Source organism: Dipodomys ordii, unplaced genomic scaffold, assembly GCF_000151885.1.
Source record: "Dipodomys ordii isolate 6190 unplaced genomic scaffold, Dord_2.0 Scaffold1, whole genome shotgun sequence".
NCBI lineage: Eukaryota > Metazoa > Chordata > Mammalia > Rodentia > Heteromyidae > Dipodomys > Dipodomys ordii.
This window is the reverse complement of record NW_012267217.1, coordinates 19,356,255-19,375,123: the sequence shown is the minus strand read 5'-3', so window position 1 is coordinate 19,375,123 and position 18,869 is coordinate 19,356,255. Positions and strand designations below refer to the sequence as shown.

Here is an 18,869-nt window from a genome sequence, read left to right as displayed (position 1 = left end):
GTATATGAAGTTTGAGCCTTATATATGACATAAATAAATAGATATGAGATAGATAGATATAGAATTTAACACTCTGAAGACTTACAAATCTTACAATGAATTTGAAGATTTGAAGTAATTAACTAATAACCAAATTCGGATAGACTTAGCCTAATGTCAATTTAAGTGAAATGACCTTGGCTACATCGTTTTTCTTTGACTTTTCATAGTCTCACAATTGTAGCTAGAATATTCACTCACTTGTCTTTGCATCAATGTTTATGTCAAGGATTTTATGTATTTTTCAGTTCTAAATTATTTCTACCTCCATATCTGAGAGGAAGTAATGTCTGTTTGCTTCCTAATTATCTAAATAATAGGCAAAACCAGAATACACTCATTAAGTGACTGCTGAGTGAATTAGCAATATATGGCTAGCCCCCAAAGACGAGGGAATGCTAGATCTAACACACTTTTGTTGGAAATTACCTCATTTTGGTTAATGAAATTATATGGAGACAAGAAATATAGAATTCAACTATGCACAAAGGGAACAAGACAAAATTGAAGTTAATTGGTGTTTAAGTCCTGCACTGTTAGCAGAAGAAATCAGCATCTAAAAATATGAATACATAACCAGGATAAACAGAAATGTCAACTTCTAACCTTAAAATGACTAAATTAATATTATTCTTTTGATAAAAACAAAAGCTAATCTTTGGAAACAATCCAGACAGGCACTAAAATGACACAGTAATAGTTGATAATTTTAATTCAGACATGGTGTGCATTTGTCTCTGACATCTCTGATTAGAATAACTTCATTTTTTTGTGACTTGCTTTTCAGCTGTACAGGTATATTTGTTCCCTCATGTCATTGTCGAATCACCTATTTCCAGACACAAAGTAACTAGCCAATATATGCTACCACATTTCCAATTGAACAGATTCTTAAGCAGTATTATTGTAATTCCTTTTTCTACCTCAGACATTGTGAAAGGCATTAGTTGTAAAGCATTGTTGAGTTGACAAGTCTGGAGTTGCTGCTGACACTGGAGGAAAAAAAGAAAGACTTCCCAAAAGGTTAAAACCTACATTTTATCAAAGAAAACAGCAATGAAAGATTTGAACTATTGTGTCTTGAATTATGGCTGGCTGAGATACTCTACTGAATCACTTAATCCTTTTAATACTCACCTATTTTAGCTTTTATACAAGCATCTGCTTATACAAAGCCTACGTCAAATTCCAAATCCAGGAACTATTAGAACTGCTTGCTAGACTGATGGACTGTGCTGGGAGCTGTGAAAAGACAGAGAAAATGTAGGAATCAGTATCACTGCCACCCAAGAGGGTCAGACATTTAGTTCCCCAGACTTTTACCCTTCCGGTTTCTAAGTTATTGGATTTCTTCTAATGCCCAGACTGTTTCTAACACCTAAGAACAAAATGGTGTCAGGAAAGCAGATATGTTGATGTAATTATTTTTGTTAAGCTGCTAGGTCTATTGATTGAGACTATCATAGGAAAAAAAATACTATAGAGGCTGTTGTCCCACATGACTTTGAAATCAATTACAGTCGAGTTCAAGTCTCATGTGACAAATCTAATGGAAGAGATTGATCTGTTTAGTGCAAGGTAAGTACTTACTATTAAGATTTGATTCTGTTATGCTCTGAATAGGATAAACGGGAAAGAACAAAAGACCAGTCATTCTCCTGTTGCTTTTCCTCTTAAGACTTGGGCAGCAACAAAATATTCCATCACCTCCCTCCCATACCATTTCCATCACAGAAAAGATAGAGGGAAAGCATAAATGTGAGGACTGAAAACAAGTCATTGTCATTAGAAACAGAAGTCACTATCCTATTGAACAGAAGTTTTAAAAACAATCTAAGAACAATGCGAAAAAATAGCACTGGAAGCAAATTGATGATAAAATCACATACTTAGATTGTCATGTTGTGTAATTTGAACATATACATATTACATTTGTCAATTGTTTTCAATAAAGCTGAAAAATTCCAAGTGCTGGAAAGCATGTATGACTCAAATGTTATATGTTTTGTTTGTACACACACACACACACACAGACCACACACATACACACACTGTCATGAAACTACTTCAATACATTAGTGCAAAGGGTTATTACTACATAGAATAAGGTTGAGATGATATTCTGACTATTTCTTGCTTTCATGTACAGGGTTATTCATGAATTTAAATATAGCATTGCTACTTCATATGGCCATGTGAATTCAGAAGATTATTTGAATATGAATAAATTCTATAGAAAATATTTTTTAGAATTAAAGGCTGTGTGGCATCACATGACTTCTGGCATTATATAATACACAACTTTATCCTCAAAATATTAGTTAATACTTGACTCATGGATGTCATCTGCCAAACCTGAATAGTTTAATATCTAAAGAGATACATTTATGTTTATTTTTGTTTATTGATTGAGTGCTAGTTAACTTTCCTTATCATATTTCTTTTTGTTTCTTATGGAACATCATTTTGTAGATCTTCAGAAATTTTGAACACACAAGTGATGGTTACATCCCTTTTTAATGTCTATATTCCATTCTATAAAGCTGGAGTAATGTAGGGGTTACTATTATTATACTAATTTAGAGAACACTAAGATTTTTCTGAAATTTTCTAACTTTATTTGCAGAGAACTATCTATTAATATTGTTTTCATGAGCAAGATAAAAACATTCAGCACATGTGAGGAGTTTGTAAACTACCATTTTTTTTAACTCTCACAGAGTAGTAAAATCCTTGATTCAAAGAAGCTGAATTAAAATAGCAAGCATAAATTCTTTGTGGGCACCTCCATCATTCTTCATGAGTAAGCCCAAAAGAAAATTTCTACCAATGCATAAACAAGTCCTCTAACTACACACATAAAATGAAAATATTGATACTTAGAAATTATTGTAGGGTAATGAAAATACAATTTGGATATTCATTAGGTATCCATGAGTTGTAAAATGTCAAACAACAACAAATGATTCATTCTTAACAAAAATAGACATTAATTACTGTATAAGGAAAAAATATGGAAACATTAGGTGAAAGTAGTGGTAACCAGTTAACCTAAGATGAGTACAAGTTTACTTGCAAATAAATGTGACAGTATATGAACCTTTCTTTGGAGGTTCTGGAAAAGATAAAAGTAATATAATCTTCTTTCAACTTAAGTGTTATTACTTGTAGTAGACCTGTTAATAGGCCTTCTACTGATACTTGTTATTCCCAATATAGGATGATCCCAATATAGCATGCATGTGATAGACAAGAAAGGACTTTTGTAAATTCAAGTGTTTTTTCTACATTTAAAATTCTTTCTAAATTTCTTTTTGCTTGTCCTGGATCTTGAACTCAGGGCCTGGGTGCTGTCTCTGAGTCTGTTTGTGCTCAAGGCTAGTGCTCTATCACTTGAGCCACAGTGCCACTATTGGCTTTTTCTGAGTAGTTTATTGGAGATGAGAGTCCATGGACTTTTCTGTCTGGGCTGGCTTTGAACTGTAATCCTCAGCTCTGAGCTTTATGACTAGCTAGGATTATAGGCATGAGCCACCAGCTGGCAGCTGTAAAACTTTTAAAAAATATATTTAGAATCATAAGTGTTCTGAGGCCCACACAAAATGATAATAATTTGAAATAAAAGTTTAAAATTATTATCATTAGATTTCAATTTAATCAGCATTAATAGTAGTAGATGCATTTTTCATTATCCAAATGATGTTCACTGGTGGCATTCTGTAGTTCAACCTCACAGAAAAGAGAAAAGACTCACTGTTCTCACTCCTCTCTTCTAGTTTCGTTTTCATTAGTCAATTATTCTCTCAAAATGAGTAGCTTCTACATGTTTATTGACCTAAGTAATTACAATTGAGTATTTCAATTGAGTATGTTACCTGATGAGTGAAACTTTTAGCATAAAGACTACTACATTAATTTAAATATGTATCCTGTCTACAAGAACAAACTTAATAATTATGTATACACACGTAATTATTCACATGTGTGTACATGTGAAATACAGAGAGAAGCAGGGATATAGAGAAACTGAGACAAAGACAGAAAGACAGAGAGGGTGGGGAGAGACAGAGAGAAGGAGAAAAAAGAAAGAGAAGGACAAAGACAGAATGAGAGAAAGAAAGGAAACCTATGATCTTCTCCTACGTGTATCTTAGGAAAGTTTTGCAAAGGCTTTGTGATTGCGTGAAGACTTTGGAGCCCTGGCAGCTTTCTGAGATACAGCCCAGTCTGAAGTGCAGATGATAAAAGTTAATGCAGGTTTCCTGTGAAAACAGATATTACTGAAATGCTAGGATGGACTTCTTCCTTTACAGCTTTATAGCATTTGTGATAAAAAAGATGACTTAGTTATTTTTTTCTTTTTTTTGGCCTAGATTTGAATTTTAAAGAGCTTTAAGCTGAGTGATTCTGTTACACTAGAATGTCATCATAAGTCCTTTTCAAAAATTGTCACCAACTACACTGTAACGTATCAAGGGAATGACACTACAGATAAAACATCTGGAAGGGTATGATGTTGAGGGAGGAAGGCTTTCTCAGGTTTGTTATGGTTGTTCATCCCTTGGAGGATTTTAAGGAGGATGGGTAGCATTTGTCTGGACTTGCTGTGATGCAGTTTCACTAAAGTACAAGAAATGGTGCAACATTTGAATGGGAAGAACTAGAGCACTACTAACATGCACTGCTTGGTAATAATGATGATATCTTTTTCAGTATGGTGTTTACAAATTTTAGAATGCTTTCAAAAACATTCTAGTATAATCTCTGCAAAGCCCCACTTCTGTCATAATCAGCATTCTAATCTACTTTATCTCACAAAATGGGAACTTTTTTGTCATGGTTAATTCTTCCCTAACCTTAATTCCTCACAGATTTATTCATACATATATGCCTTTAAGTTTCTTCCCATTTCTTCTTTAGCTGCAAATTCATGAACCATTACTATTGCAAATCCAAACCTCTACCTTCATGTAGGCATGCTCTTCAGACACTAGAGTTAATTTTAGAAATGCAGTTGTAATCTCAATATTGTTCTAGCAAAATCCTCCTGGAAGCCAGTCCATACTCCTTACTGAAAAGATTTAAGCCTTTCAGACTCTAGCCTGAGGTATCTTTTCTTGTCTTCTTCATTTTTGCCTCTTCACCTTTTCTCTTTGGTCTAGAGTTTGCCAAGTGGACTTGCAAGCCCACTGGCTGGTATGTTCTACAGCTTTGACAAGTTCTTCCTTCTTCTATCTGGAATAGCTCTCTTTTTTCTCATACTGACACCAATGGCCTTTGATCAGGAAGGATTTGGACAGGACTGGAGAGGGCAGTAGAGTTCCAGCCATAAATAGTCTTAAACCATATTATGGAAGCATGGACTTCACATGAAGAGAAATTGAAAATTGGAAGGATGTTAGAAAAGTTTCTGGTGCCCCATGAATTGCATTTTAAATCATTGATGGACACTATAATAAAGCACCATCAGGAGATCAGCAAGCAGAGACAGCAACTGGAAATGTTTGGAGTTAGAAAAGGTGAGCTGATGGCTACAATGGACTATTGGGAGTGGTATTGGAGACTTTTAAGGCAGCAAACTTGGCAACAATGTAATTAACTTGATTTAGGATGTGTTTGTAACACATAGGTCACATTTGGAATAATGGAATCTATTTTTAGGGGTCTGGATTTCTCTCCCCTTATCGTCCCTCTGAGCTTCATGAGATACGTTATTACCTATACTACAATCTGAGGATCTAATTTTCAGAAGTGATTCATAATTGGATGATGTTGCTATTTTTATATAAATTTGAGTGAGTAAATTAAGGTCATGGTAGCTGCTTGATTCATTCACGATCACAGAGTTAATGAGGCAGAGCTGGGGCCATACCATCACAAGTATTCTGTCAGCTGTTCTAAGTATTTTTTTTCAGCAACAGAGAATTTGGGATTTTTTAAAACCAAAAATGAATCTTTTGTAAGCATAGAATTTCACCAAAATTAGACAGGGTGGCATTAGTCATTTATAAAATCATTTCCCCATAAACCACCAGAGTAATAAGTGGGTTTGTGACTCTTGGGGGGCTTTTGTCAAGGGGGGCTTTGTTGATCTCTTACTGTAGTGCAGCCTCAGAGTGCTGATACACTCCTTTCCTTGTAGTTTCTGTGTGCCTCATAAAAGTTGGGGTGTTGGTCTTTACTAAGGCAAGCTTTTGAAGCTACAGAGAGGAATTTTTTTTTCAAGGTCCTATTCAACGGAAGCAAGGATATGGGTTTGCTGAGATTGTGAAGGACTCTTCTGGAAGGATGCTAATATTATTTTCCTGTTAAGAAACAGGTGGTGTTCATGTGTCTTCAGGCCATAAGGTAGTAATTTAAGCAAATGACTAGAAATACAAGCAGCATACAGAAGCCTATAGCAAAAAACAAAACAAAACAAAGGAAAAATCAAAAACAAAATCTTGGAAGTGCAGTGTGAAGTGCCGAATAAAACAGTTCCACGTTCATGGAGTTGTTCTGAAATGCCCACAATGTAGCTAAATAAAACCATTTGTTTCAAGTGAATAAGTCATAATAGTGTGATGGAGGTAAAATCTGCTATCTTTTCTTTTTCTTTGTAATACACTTGAGCCACCTTGATCATAAACCAAGACAAAGACCAGGAGGGATGTTGGAATCCTCCCTGAACCAGACATGGTGTTGTGCCCTCTCAATCTGCATGGATCACAAGAACTGAGAAGATACTACAAGAGATAGACTAGTGAAGTCTACCCCTCAGATTCTTGTACCACTTAGAAAGAGGTAAATGAATTTGGTTTGAATGATTTGGGAGAGACTTTGCAGCCATGTGTAAATTCAACTTTTGATGACAAACTGAAGGAAACATGTCTGACTGCCTTTTCAAATACAAGGTGGCTGCTGGAGGCAATACCAGTACACAGAGGAATGGACCTATTCCACATAGATATCCCAGAAGACCTGGTCACATTGGACCGAAATCCGATGAAAGTGTCATAGCAAATAATGACCAGAAAGGTCTTTTGCAATATGCCAAATATGAAACTCACAATAAAACAAAATTGTAGCTGTTTTGATAGTGCTATCTATTTAGTACGTTCATGTAAAACTTGAATGAGACTAAGGGGTAAAAGGAGAAAAAAACATTTCATTTAGTCTGAAATCTACAGAAAAATCAAAGGATCCAAAAGTGAAGAATGACATTGCTGAATGAAAACAGAAGAGAAGGGAAGAATAAAGAGAAGGAAGACAAGAAACCAAGAAAAGGAAGAATGGTAGGAGGGATGAAGGGAAGGATAGTAGGAAAGAAGGAAAGAGGGAGAAAGGGAGGGAAGAATGTAAGAGCTAGGAGGAAAAGAGAAAGGGAAGGAGATAATGAGGGAGGGAAGAACAAAGGAAGAAAGCAAAGAAAGGAAAGAAGGAAAGAAGGAAGGAGAGAAGAAAGGAAGGGAGGAAGGAAGGGAAAAAAGGAAGGAGGGATGAAGGAAAGGAAGGAAGGAAGATACTAAATTTCTAGTGAGTATCATAATGCCAAAATGAGTATAAAATTCTAATCAATTCTTTATGTTCTCATTCAGGCCAAATAGATACCAATCAATTGATTGATGTACTTTTAATATGTCTTTTAATTACAATGTTGAAATATTTATTAGCCATTTACAAATGAGAAGTAGCTGATCACCTTTCTTTCCCATCTCACACCAAATTTTATTAAGGAATTTTACGTTATTCTAAAGGTATTCAATTTTAACATTATTTTATAAATATCCTCAATTTTATTTTTCTTATTTTATTTTATTTTAAATACCATGATGATGACAATTATAGTATTATCTTCTCATGGGCTGATGAACGAATACTAGGAACTCTGAAGTTTTTTTGCATAAATAACTTTTATTTTTCAATATAACATTGGTAATATATCATTAGGAGTAAAATAGTAATCAAAACAGCTTGGTATTGGCATAAGAAAAGACCTCAGGACCAATGGAATAGAATTGAAAACCCAGAAATGAACCCACAGACCTATCGCCATCTAATCTTCGATAAGGGAGCTAAAACAATAGAATGGAAGAAAGACAGCCTCTTCAGTAAATGGTGCTGGCAAAATTGGTTAACTACATGTAGAAAACTAAAGCTAGATCCTTATATATCACCCTGCACCAGAATCAACTCCAAATGGATCAAAGACCTCGAAGTCAAAGCAGACACTCTGAAAACATTACAGGATGGAATAGGAGAAACCCTAGGTCTCCTTGGCTCAGGCTGAAATTTTCTGAATAGAGACCCAGAAACACAACAAATCAAAGAAAGGTTGGACAAATGGGATTGCATAAAGTTGCAGAGCTTCTGCATGGCAAACGACATAGCTAGCAAGATCAATAGAAAGCCCACAGATTGGGAGAAGATCTTTACTAGCCATACAACGGACAAGGGTCTCATATCTAAAATATACTTGGAACTCAAAAAATTAAATTCCCCAACAACAAATCCTCAAAGAAACAACTGCCCAATAAATAAGTGGGCGAAAGACTTAAAGAGAAACTTCTCTGAAGAAGAAAGAAGGATGGCCAATAGACACATGAAGAAATGCTCAACATCCCTAGCCATAAAAGAAATGCAAATCAAAGCAACATTGAGATACCACCTCACTCCAGTTAGAATGGCAAAAATCAAGAACTCTAACAACAACAGATGCTGGAGGGGATGTGGACAGAAGGGAACCTTACTTCATTGCTGGTGGGAATGTAAACTTGTTCAACCACTTTGGAAAGCAGTATGGAGGTTCCTCGAAAGACTTCACATAAAGCTCCCCTATGACCCAGCAATCCCACTTTTGGGCATTTACCCAAATGTTTACAAACAAGACCACACTAAAGCTACCAGCACATCTATGTTTATTGCAGCATTATTTACCATAGCTAAGATATGGAACCAACCCAGATGCCCTTCAGTAGATGAATGGATCAAGAAAATGTGGTATATATACACAATGGAATTCTATGCCTCCATCAGAAAGAATGACATTGCCCCATTTGTTAGGAAATGGAAAAACTTGGAAAAAATTATATTAAGTGAAGTAAGCCAGGCACAAAGAAACACAGGTCCCATGGTTTCCCTTATTTGCAATATCTAGTATATGTATGAGTCAAGCGGAAAAAGTCAGATAATGTGATGGTAGGAAAATGAATCCTTAGATAGGTATTTCATGAATGTGTTTCTAATGCATTTATAAGATTATTTCTTTGTTGCTTTGTATGTCCCTTCCCCACAGTATAAACCCCGCTTTCAATATATTTGATGTCAGTATAACTTATGGAGGAGATGGGGAAAAACAAGTCATTTAAGGATTCAGGTGGACCTGTTGCAACAATGAGAAGTACAAATTGTCATGTCAAAAAGGAGCTTTACAATGTCGGGGAGGGGAGCGGGGGCGGGGGGGGGAAGGATTGGTTGGGGGGGAGGGGGGACGCTGGGAAGGGATGTGAAGCTTAAACAAAGGAGGAGGCTGCAATGCTTGGTAAGAAATGTATGCATTATCTTGCCCATGTAATTGTAACCCCTCTGTACAGTATGTTCACAAATACAATAAAATTTAAAAAAATAATTAGGGGTCAAATGACACTTACCTGACAGTATAATTGGCAGTGAATATACCTGATCTGGCACCTGCCCAAAGTGTGATTCCTCGCATGAATTTATTTTCTTGAAGGACAAGCCTTGAATCATTCAGTGTGGGTTGTGTCAGGCTGTAAATTTGCTACCATCTTGGAGACAGCACAGTTCACATTTAGATGGTCAAGAGGTGAAAGTTCAGATCATTGGCTACAAATAAGGCACTGCATCAGATAAAAATGACAGAAGACAGGCATCTTGATATTACAGCAAGATGGAATAGAGGCAAGAAAATTGGGGTGAAGGCAAAATACAAACGGGCAAGAGAGAGAAATAACTCACACTTGAGGTCTAGGTTTAGAATAAATGAAGTTGTATTATTTAATAGACAGAATATTTTAAATCCATTGCTGTTTATGATTGTTTTCATGTCAGTCACAGACATGGAGGTTTTCTTTTCGCTACTCAGTTTCTCTAAGGTCTTAACCTGTTCCTAGTTAGAACTGTAGTACAAGTCTCCAGAGCAGTGCTTTTAGGAGGTCAATCAGGCCCCGTTACTGAAAGGAGCTAATTAAATCAGTAACCCTAGCAAAGATCATGATTTTAGTGAGTGCTTATCTGAGCTGAATATGAAGGTGTGACAGGAAAGTTCTGAAGATTTGAGGGATGGAGGCTCATAAATCCCTGCAAGAGTTTATGAATACTGTGCACATCAATGTCAAGAGCTGTGAAGGGTTTGAGAATTTACTATACTTGAAATCTAACTAGCTAGCTTGCATGGTTTCATGGTTTCTGAGATCAAGGACTTCCTTACTCATAAACAGCAATAGGCAGAGAAGAGGGTGTGTGTGTGAGTGTGTGTGTGTGTGTGTGAAAGAGAGACAAAGAGAGAGGAGAGAGAGAGAGAAAGAGAGAGGGAGGGAGAGAGAGATAGAAAGGGAGAGAGATTGAGGGAGAGGGGAGGAGGGAAGGGGAGAGAGTGTGAGTTCACTAAGTCTATCTTCCCACAGAGTAAAGTGTTAGATGACACCTGTTGTCAAAGTAGGATGAACTATCAGAATGAAATCAGAAATGTAGGGATTAACAGACCTCTTGATGGGCAGGAAGTGTGGCTGACAAGTATTCTAGAGAGGGACAGCATTCTTATCTTCCAAGGCTTCTCTCTCCCCCAACAGTGTGAACAAAGACTTTCAGCATCTCTGCTCACAGACACAAACAAACATGAAATCTCCTAGAGATATGACTCATAGGAAGCCAATAATTTAATTACTTTTTTTCCATTTAGGACACAGGTTCTGAAAAGTTAGTAACACTTTGGGGAAGCACTGTCATTCAGGGTAAGATTTGGGGATGGACTTAGATGTTCAGGTCTCAATAGCAAAGCTGTCTATGCAGCATCCAAAATACTCCCAAGTTTCTCACAAATAACTACATATTTTTTAAAAAAAATTGTCAAGATGTTGTACAAAGGGGTTAAAGTTACATCAGTAAGGCAGTGGTTACATTTCTTGTCTTCTTCCCTCATTCTTTCTCCTTCTTTCCCTCCCCCCAAGATCCCCCATCCCAAGTTGTAAAGATCATTTCCAATATATTCTCTTGTATCACTGTTGCAAAGGTTCCCCCCTTGTATTTTATATTGAACTACTTTTTAGGGCAGAGAATATATGTATATATAGTGTATATATATATATATATATACATTTAATTTTAACATATTGGATATAAACTACTTTGAAAAGTACTGATTTATGTTTATGGATCTCTTTCAGCAATGACATTGTAAGGAATATTTTTCTGAGACCTTATGACTGGTCCTTTTCTTTCTTTCTTTCTTTCTCTTTCTTTCTTTCTTTCTCTCTCTCTCTCCTTTCTTTTTTAAGACTGAGAGTAGCTTTTATTTTGGAAATCAGGTCTTCTTTAAATTGGATTGCTTTAAAGATATTAGTAGTATATAAGATTATTTTAACTCTCCCTATCTGTCCTCCAGAGGGAGAGAGCAAGCATTAGAAACACAAAACAAAGCAAAACACAGATCTCCCTTTGCCCCTACCACGCAGCGAAACTTTAAGGCCTCTTTCTGTGTGGTGCTTGGTTCTAGAACAGTTGAGTCTGGCATCATGAGAGCATCAATCAGCTTTTGTGTCTGGGACTGAGAGCTTCCCAGGACAAAGCAGAAAATCATCGCCATGAAGAGATAGGGCTTCTTCATCTAGAGTGGCAGGTGACACACACCTTGGAGTCATGGTAATCACTAGCCTCACAGTTGCTAGGTGACCTTGTGAGGAACAAAATACCTTCACTCACTGATTTCTGGCATGGATGCCTCTGAAATGATCCATCTGGACTTCCTCAAAGAAATTGCTCATCACATAATCATCCAGGTGCCAGTTTTCTCCTTTATTATCTACATCCTATCAGTCTTCTCCAAAGGGATCCCACAGGGCTGGAATGTGTAGATTTCAACAGATAAACGACTGGAAAAATGCTTGACCTGTCTACTGAAGTCAAACCGGGGCTCAAGGACTCCATGAACATAAACAGCTTCAGATTCCTTCACATTTCAATAATAACAAAGAGGAGGCAAAGGGAAAAGAGACTTCTGTCTGTCTACCATCAACTGAACCATATTTTCTTGGTTCGAAATCAGTTAACATACTTGGATTTTTCTTCTTTGTTGTTGTTGCTTTTCTTTGTTGTTGTTGTTTGTTTTGGTGGCAATATTTGGGCCTGAAGTCTGGGTCCATAGGGCTTGAGCCTCACCTTCACTATTAGCTTTTTGCTAGTCCATTAGAGATAAGAAACTCATGGATTTTCTGCCTAGTCTGGCTTCGACCTGAAATCATCAGATCTCAGCTTGCTGACATAGTTTAACTCCATTTTCTATGCACCTGGTTGTTTAAGTTATCTAATATAAAATTTATGTTTACATCATATATATATATATATATATATATATATATATATATATATATTCCCCCCCCCAAGCAATTGCTTAGAGGAGCTGAGACTGGTGACTTCTTTCCCAGTTTCTTTTGGCAAAGTGGTTGACTCACCAAGGGGTGAGAAGGAGGTTGGGCTCCATGGGTCATTCTTTCCCACAAGCTAGTCAGGCGGAGTGCAGTGGGAGTCAAAAACAGTTCAGATGGGCTCATCCTTCAGGGCGAGAACCTTCCAGAAACTTTCCACATAACCAGTACGATGATGCCTCCAATGAAGCCAATGGCTAATAAGACCCCAACCATGATGCTGACCAGGGTCACCATAGCCAGACCACAATTTTTGTCCGTTGTCTGTGGCTCTTCAGCCACATTATCTCTGTTGGTGTGAATGGTCTTCTTATCCACAGGGTGGTGTGTTGTCATGTGGGGGTTGTGGAGCTCTGGCTTTCTTTGTGACTGTCAACTGAACTGCTTGTTGTGCCAGATCTTATAGGTTGTTATAGCATTTGTTGTGCTCTTTGCCTTCGTTGGCACTTGTGGCCCCTCAGTAGGGCCTGTGGTCACCATGCTGTCCTCTGCACCCGGCATCAGCACACTGTCTTCAGCACCAGGAGTCACAATGTCGGCTTCCAGGTGACCCATGACAGCTCCCTTTGCTGAGTCTCAGAGCCAGGCGCTCCCCAAAATTCACAGCAGCACTGGCTTCCTCTACCTCTTCCCAGTGGATCTGTTCTCTGTGTCTGTCCATCATGGCGCCTCCATCATCGAGGTGAGTCCATCTCTGATGGTGACCCCATCCATCACGGCACCTCCATCATTGACGTGGTTCCATCTCTGATGTGACCAGCCCATTTCTTCCTCAGAAGATAGGATGGATCGATGGATAGATAGATAGATAGCAGATAGACAGAGAGACAGACAGATAGGCAAGCTGAGGGACATATAGGTAAGTAGACAGATATAGATAGATATTCCCTGTACAGAAGCACGTGGTTACTCACAAAGCAACAGACATTTGCATAGTAATATTGAAAGAACTGCTGAATGATCTTCTACTCCCAGAAGAATTTTTAGTGAAAGAACATCCGCATATCAATAGTGATACTTTCATTTTTCCCACTTACCATTTCCTTTTTTTCTATTATCATTCTTTACCATCTGAGCAGAAATCACATTTTTTCTATTATTTAGTATTCACTCAACAGCAGCAATGTAGAAATTAAAGTCCTAGGATGTGAGGATTCATAAGAGTTTATAAACAATGGTACAAATGAAGCCCTTTATTTCTGACCAATATTATTTTATCATTCTCTCTAATCTGGCTGTCCAACTACATCTTCTTTTTCTTCTTTTATTAATTTTTTAAAATAAATTTCCTTTCCTCATCCCTTTCTCCGTCTTTTCTCTCTCCCTACCTCTCTTCCTTCCTTCCTTCCTTCCTTCCTTCCTTCCTTCCTTCCTTCCTTCCTTCTTTTTTGGCTTTCCATCTTGTTTTTCTCTTTCTCTCTTATTAAAATGCTTGTCAATATACCCAGTTCTATGTGTGCTAGACCAGCACACATGACTGAGTTCCATGACTGAGTTACAGCCTCCAGTCCAACTTCATTATCTGTCAGGTCCAATCCATTCTATGTGTCAAATACCATTTTAAAGTACATCTATTATATCAAGAAAAATTAATTTGTAGTATTAACTAAATGAATCCATGTGTGTAAACATAGAAATCTAATACTTCCATACCCTAGCTTGCCATTCTTATTCACTCTCTTCCAAAATATATTTCCATGCTTTTATGCAGCCTGACAACTTGACATTATATGTAGTTTCTCATCTCCAAGTTGCTATTTCCTTCACATGAAATACTCTTCTACTTTATATGAAGCTGTCAAAATTCTGTGAGTGCTCAGAGTCTTATTTGAATCTCCAATTATGCTCTCTTATTTTCTTGAAATTGTATAATACTTTTAATCTCTCTTTGAACTAAATAGCTTCTGACTTTAATTGTACTTACATATGCTCTTGTATTCCATTGTCCAGTGATTCAAGAAGTTAGTCAAGATTACTTTAATGTTCTATTGACTCATACTATATATGATAACTATTAAGAAATATTTTCATTAACTTTTCAGTAGCATTTTTTGCCCTCAAATCAGTTGTCTCAAGTCTTAGGTTATATCATCCTTTTTCCTTCACATTTCTTTTTGTATTAGTAATAGGTTGACATTGTGCATTGGTCACATATTGCACACTGTAACAGGAATGAGCAATTTTTTAGAAAGTAATCTTTAAGAAATTCTGCCTGGATTGGTTCCTTATCTTAGCTATGGTGAATAATGTCACAATAAACATAGTTATGCTGAAAGCTTTAGGGTGACCTTGTTTGGGATCATTTTGGTAAATGCCCAGAACTGGGATTGTTCAGTTATAGGGGAGCTCTATGTATAGTCTGTTTAGGAACCTCCATACTTCTTTCCAGAGTGGATGAACAAGTTTAAACCTCCAACAACAATGCAGTAGCATTCCCTTTTGGCCACATCCCCTCCAGCATCTGTTGTTATTAGAGTTCTTGATTATAGTCATTCTAATTGGGGTGACGTTGTATCTCAATGTTGTTTTGATTTACATTTCTTTTATAGTCAGAGAAATTGAGCATTTCTTCATGTGCCCTTCTTATTTCCTCTTCAGAGAAGTCTCTCTTAAATTCTTTAGCCTACTTACTGGGGGATTTAATTTTTTGAGTTCTAAGTATATTTCAGATATGAGGCCTTTGTCTATTGTATGGTTAATGAAGATCTTCTCCTAGTCCATGGGCTTTCAATTGATCTTGTTAAGCGATTTCCTTTGCCATGCAGAAGCTCTGTTTAATGCAAGCCTTTTGTCAAACCTTTTTTTTTTGCTTTATTGTGTTTCAGGATCTTAGATAAATGGAACAAGAAAATGTGGTACATATATATATTTATGGGCATTTACCCCAATGATTACAAACAAGGACATACTAAAGCTACTAGTACAACTATGTTTATCACATCATTATTCACCATAGCTAAGATATAGAACCAACCCAGATGCCTCTCACTAGATAAATGGATCAAGAAAATGTGATATATATGCATACACACACACACACACAAAATGGAATTTTATACCTCCATCAGAAAGAATGGCATCACTCCATTTGTAAGGAAGTGGAAAAACTTGGAAAAAATCATATTAAGTGAAGTAAACCAGATCCCCCAAAACATAGGTCCCATGCTTTCCCATATATGCAATAATTAATATGTATCTAGGATAAGCTGATCAAATGAGCAGAATAGCTCAAAAACTATGTACAAATGACCATATAAGATAATGTTAAGCGAAATGATCTCTAAGACATGGACACAGGGGTTTTTCTTTGCTGCTGTTTTTTTTTAAAATGTACTTGTGTTTTGTTTCTTTTGTGTGTTCTTCCCCCTATGGTATATCACTTGTGGGCACTGTATGTAATTTTGGTACTGTGGTATTGTATATACATTTATTTGAAGTAGGGTAGGGAAAGGGAACAACAGAATGGTGAACAAAGGACAAGCGGGAACCAATGCAACAGCAATATTCACAAGACTATATGCTGGAAGTGATCTGTACAACTTGGGGGAGATTGTGGGGAGGGAAAGTAGAGGAAAATGATGGAAGGGGTAACAAGTTTGACAAGAAATGTACTTATTGCCTTACTTATGCAACTGTAACCCCTCTGTACATCATCTTGACAATAAAAAAGGAAAAAAAAGAAAAAAATATGCCCATCTATTCCTTACAATGGACAACATAGGCAGGTGTTTGGAGGTAGAAGAATTATGCTCTATGTTCTGAAAGAGTTTGTAGATTCTTGAACACCTCAACTCACTCTGACTGTTCAGACTTGTGTGCATCTAAAAATGATTTCCTAACTATTAGTTTAACTATGTTCATCATGTAGTAATTTATGGCCAGCACTATGTGCAGATCCTCTTCTCTGTCCCATATTAATCTATAATTCTTAATTTTTGCAGTAAATTTTGTTTGAAAGCAGGAGATTCACACTTTCTCTGTCTTTACCCAACATATCAGACTTGAAAGCTTTTCATTAATCTAAGAGCTGTTGGTGCTGTTCCTGTACCTGTGTGCTTTTGCAAAACTCTTGGAAAAGACATAAAGTGAATCCTTTGACTAAATGATAGTTTGTGTATGTAAGAAGGGTAAAAGGAGGAATTGCATATTTCAAGGAGGTTTAATTTATGAGGATATATGTTGGAAAATTACTTTCAATCTGGATGCTTCCTGCAAAAGTATCCCGGGCTTTATTAGAGCCTTTTTCCTCTCATAGTTACATCTTTTAATTCACAAATCAGTGCAACTCCCAGAAGATACAGTCATGAATTAATGTATCTGTTAAAGGCCTGTTTTGATATTTGTTTCATTATTGCAATTTTGAAGCAAAGATAACAATTTTTTGTATGTGTTAATGCAAGTTTCTCCAAGTATCATATCAAATGAGAATGTCAATACTGAATTCAGCTTTGACCTAGGAACAATTCATTTGGACAATGAAGAGCAAAGTAACTCCACTGAGTCATGTCTTCCATCAGTATGAACAATGTCACCCATATTCAACGTGGGAAAAAGCCATAAATACAAGCAAGCTTAGAATGGGCAACTGAGTCATAGCTTCACACTTTCCATTTTATTAAATTTGCAGTCATGGACAGGCTCCTGCTCAATGGTTCTGAATTATCTCAATTCTCCATTCATCTTTGGCACTGAAACATCAATTAGCCACGTTGCTGCCATGGTACATGGTACTTTTCTTTATTCATTTGACCCAGTACTTTTCTTTTATGAAGCTCCTGGCAAAGAGATGACAGAATAAGAATTAAAAAATGATTTTATACCCATCCTAGTTAATTATTGATGTGGTATACTTACTTAAGATTGTTTCTAAGAGTCATAAACAGAACCACTGTATTATATATTTTTCACATTTCAAATGATTCTTGGCATTTATGTCATTTATTTTGTTTTTCTCAACAATTATACCATTTAATCAGTCAGAGAAGTTGTAGGTGGTTAATAAGTTATTTACAAAAAGAGAGACAAATAAGAATTAATGTAAGACATTCATGTCACATCACTAAACAGAACCTGACAAAACTTAATCGCACAACTGGTTTTAGAAGTCATTAACTTCATACAATGTTGTGCTTTATCATTTAAAAAATATAATTAAGTTTGCACTTAACTTTATTCTCCAATGTTTTAAAACTTTCTAGTGAAAACTTTAACCAAGAAATCCAAGGTTATATTTCATCTCTTATTACTTATTTTGGCAGATCTATCTGTGTAAAAAAAAGTTTCATATCTTCAGAGCAAGTTGGCTAGGATCATCATATAATTTATCATCTGAACTAGGACACTACTGGGAGTATGAGGTGATACCATTAATATTATGTGAGGATAACTAGTATAAACCAAACTGCCTTGGAAAAGCCACAATTTATATACATCCCAAGGCTTGGTCCAACTAATCAGTGATGAGTTCAGTTCAAATTTCTTCTCTGTGAACATAAGGTTTGGCATTTTCTTTTTAAATTAAGAACCGTATTAGCATATATTAATCAAAGAGATTTCATTGTAATATTCTCATTAATACATCCTATATTCTTTGATCAAATCTACCCCCTTCTATTACCTTTTGGCTCTTTCATACTTCCTTTTTAAAATCCATTTTAACAGATCTCATTATTTTACTTTCATAAATGCCTATAAAGTACTCAGATCATCTTCATTCCACTTTTCCTTTTCATCCCTTTTTCTTGACATTAACCAAACCATTTCAACTCCTTACAGACCAACAAAAGCAACAAGAAAAAGGAAGGAAAAAAGAGAATAGATTTGGAAAGTAGATTACTTAGATTTAGAACTTACCTTTTTAAGTATAAGTTGGAAATGATTAGCATCAGATGAGTTTAAAATTCAGTTTCTCTCTGTATTCGCTATAATTGTTGAATAAGCACATGTTGTCACTGGCTACCAAATTAGTAGAAAGAAGGTTTTCTTCATTGCACAACCCTTAGCAGGAAGAATAGTGCTGCATAAATATCAGTACCAAACTTCAAACTGTATTATAAAGCTGCAGTTATAAAAACAGCTTGCTATTGGCACAGGAACAAGCTGGAGGACCAATGGAATAGAATTGAAGATCCAGACATGATTCCACAGACCTGTGGCTACCTCATCTTCGATAAGGGAGCCAAAATTATC

At 36.3% G+C, this 18,869-nt stretch overlaps 1 pseudogene; it reads right to left on the bottom strand.

Annotated features, from left to right (window-relative positions):
• Positions 1–12,809: 12,809 nt before the first annotated feature.
• Positions 12,810–13,445, bottom strand: LOC105981271 (annotated as a pseudogene).
• Between the last annotated feature and the right edge of the window lie 5,424 nt (positions 13,446–18,869).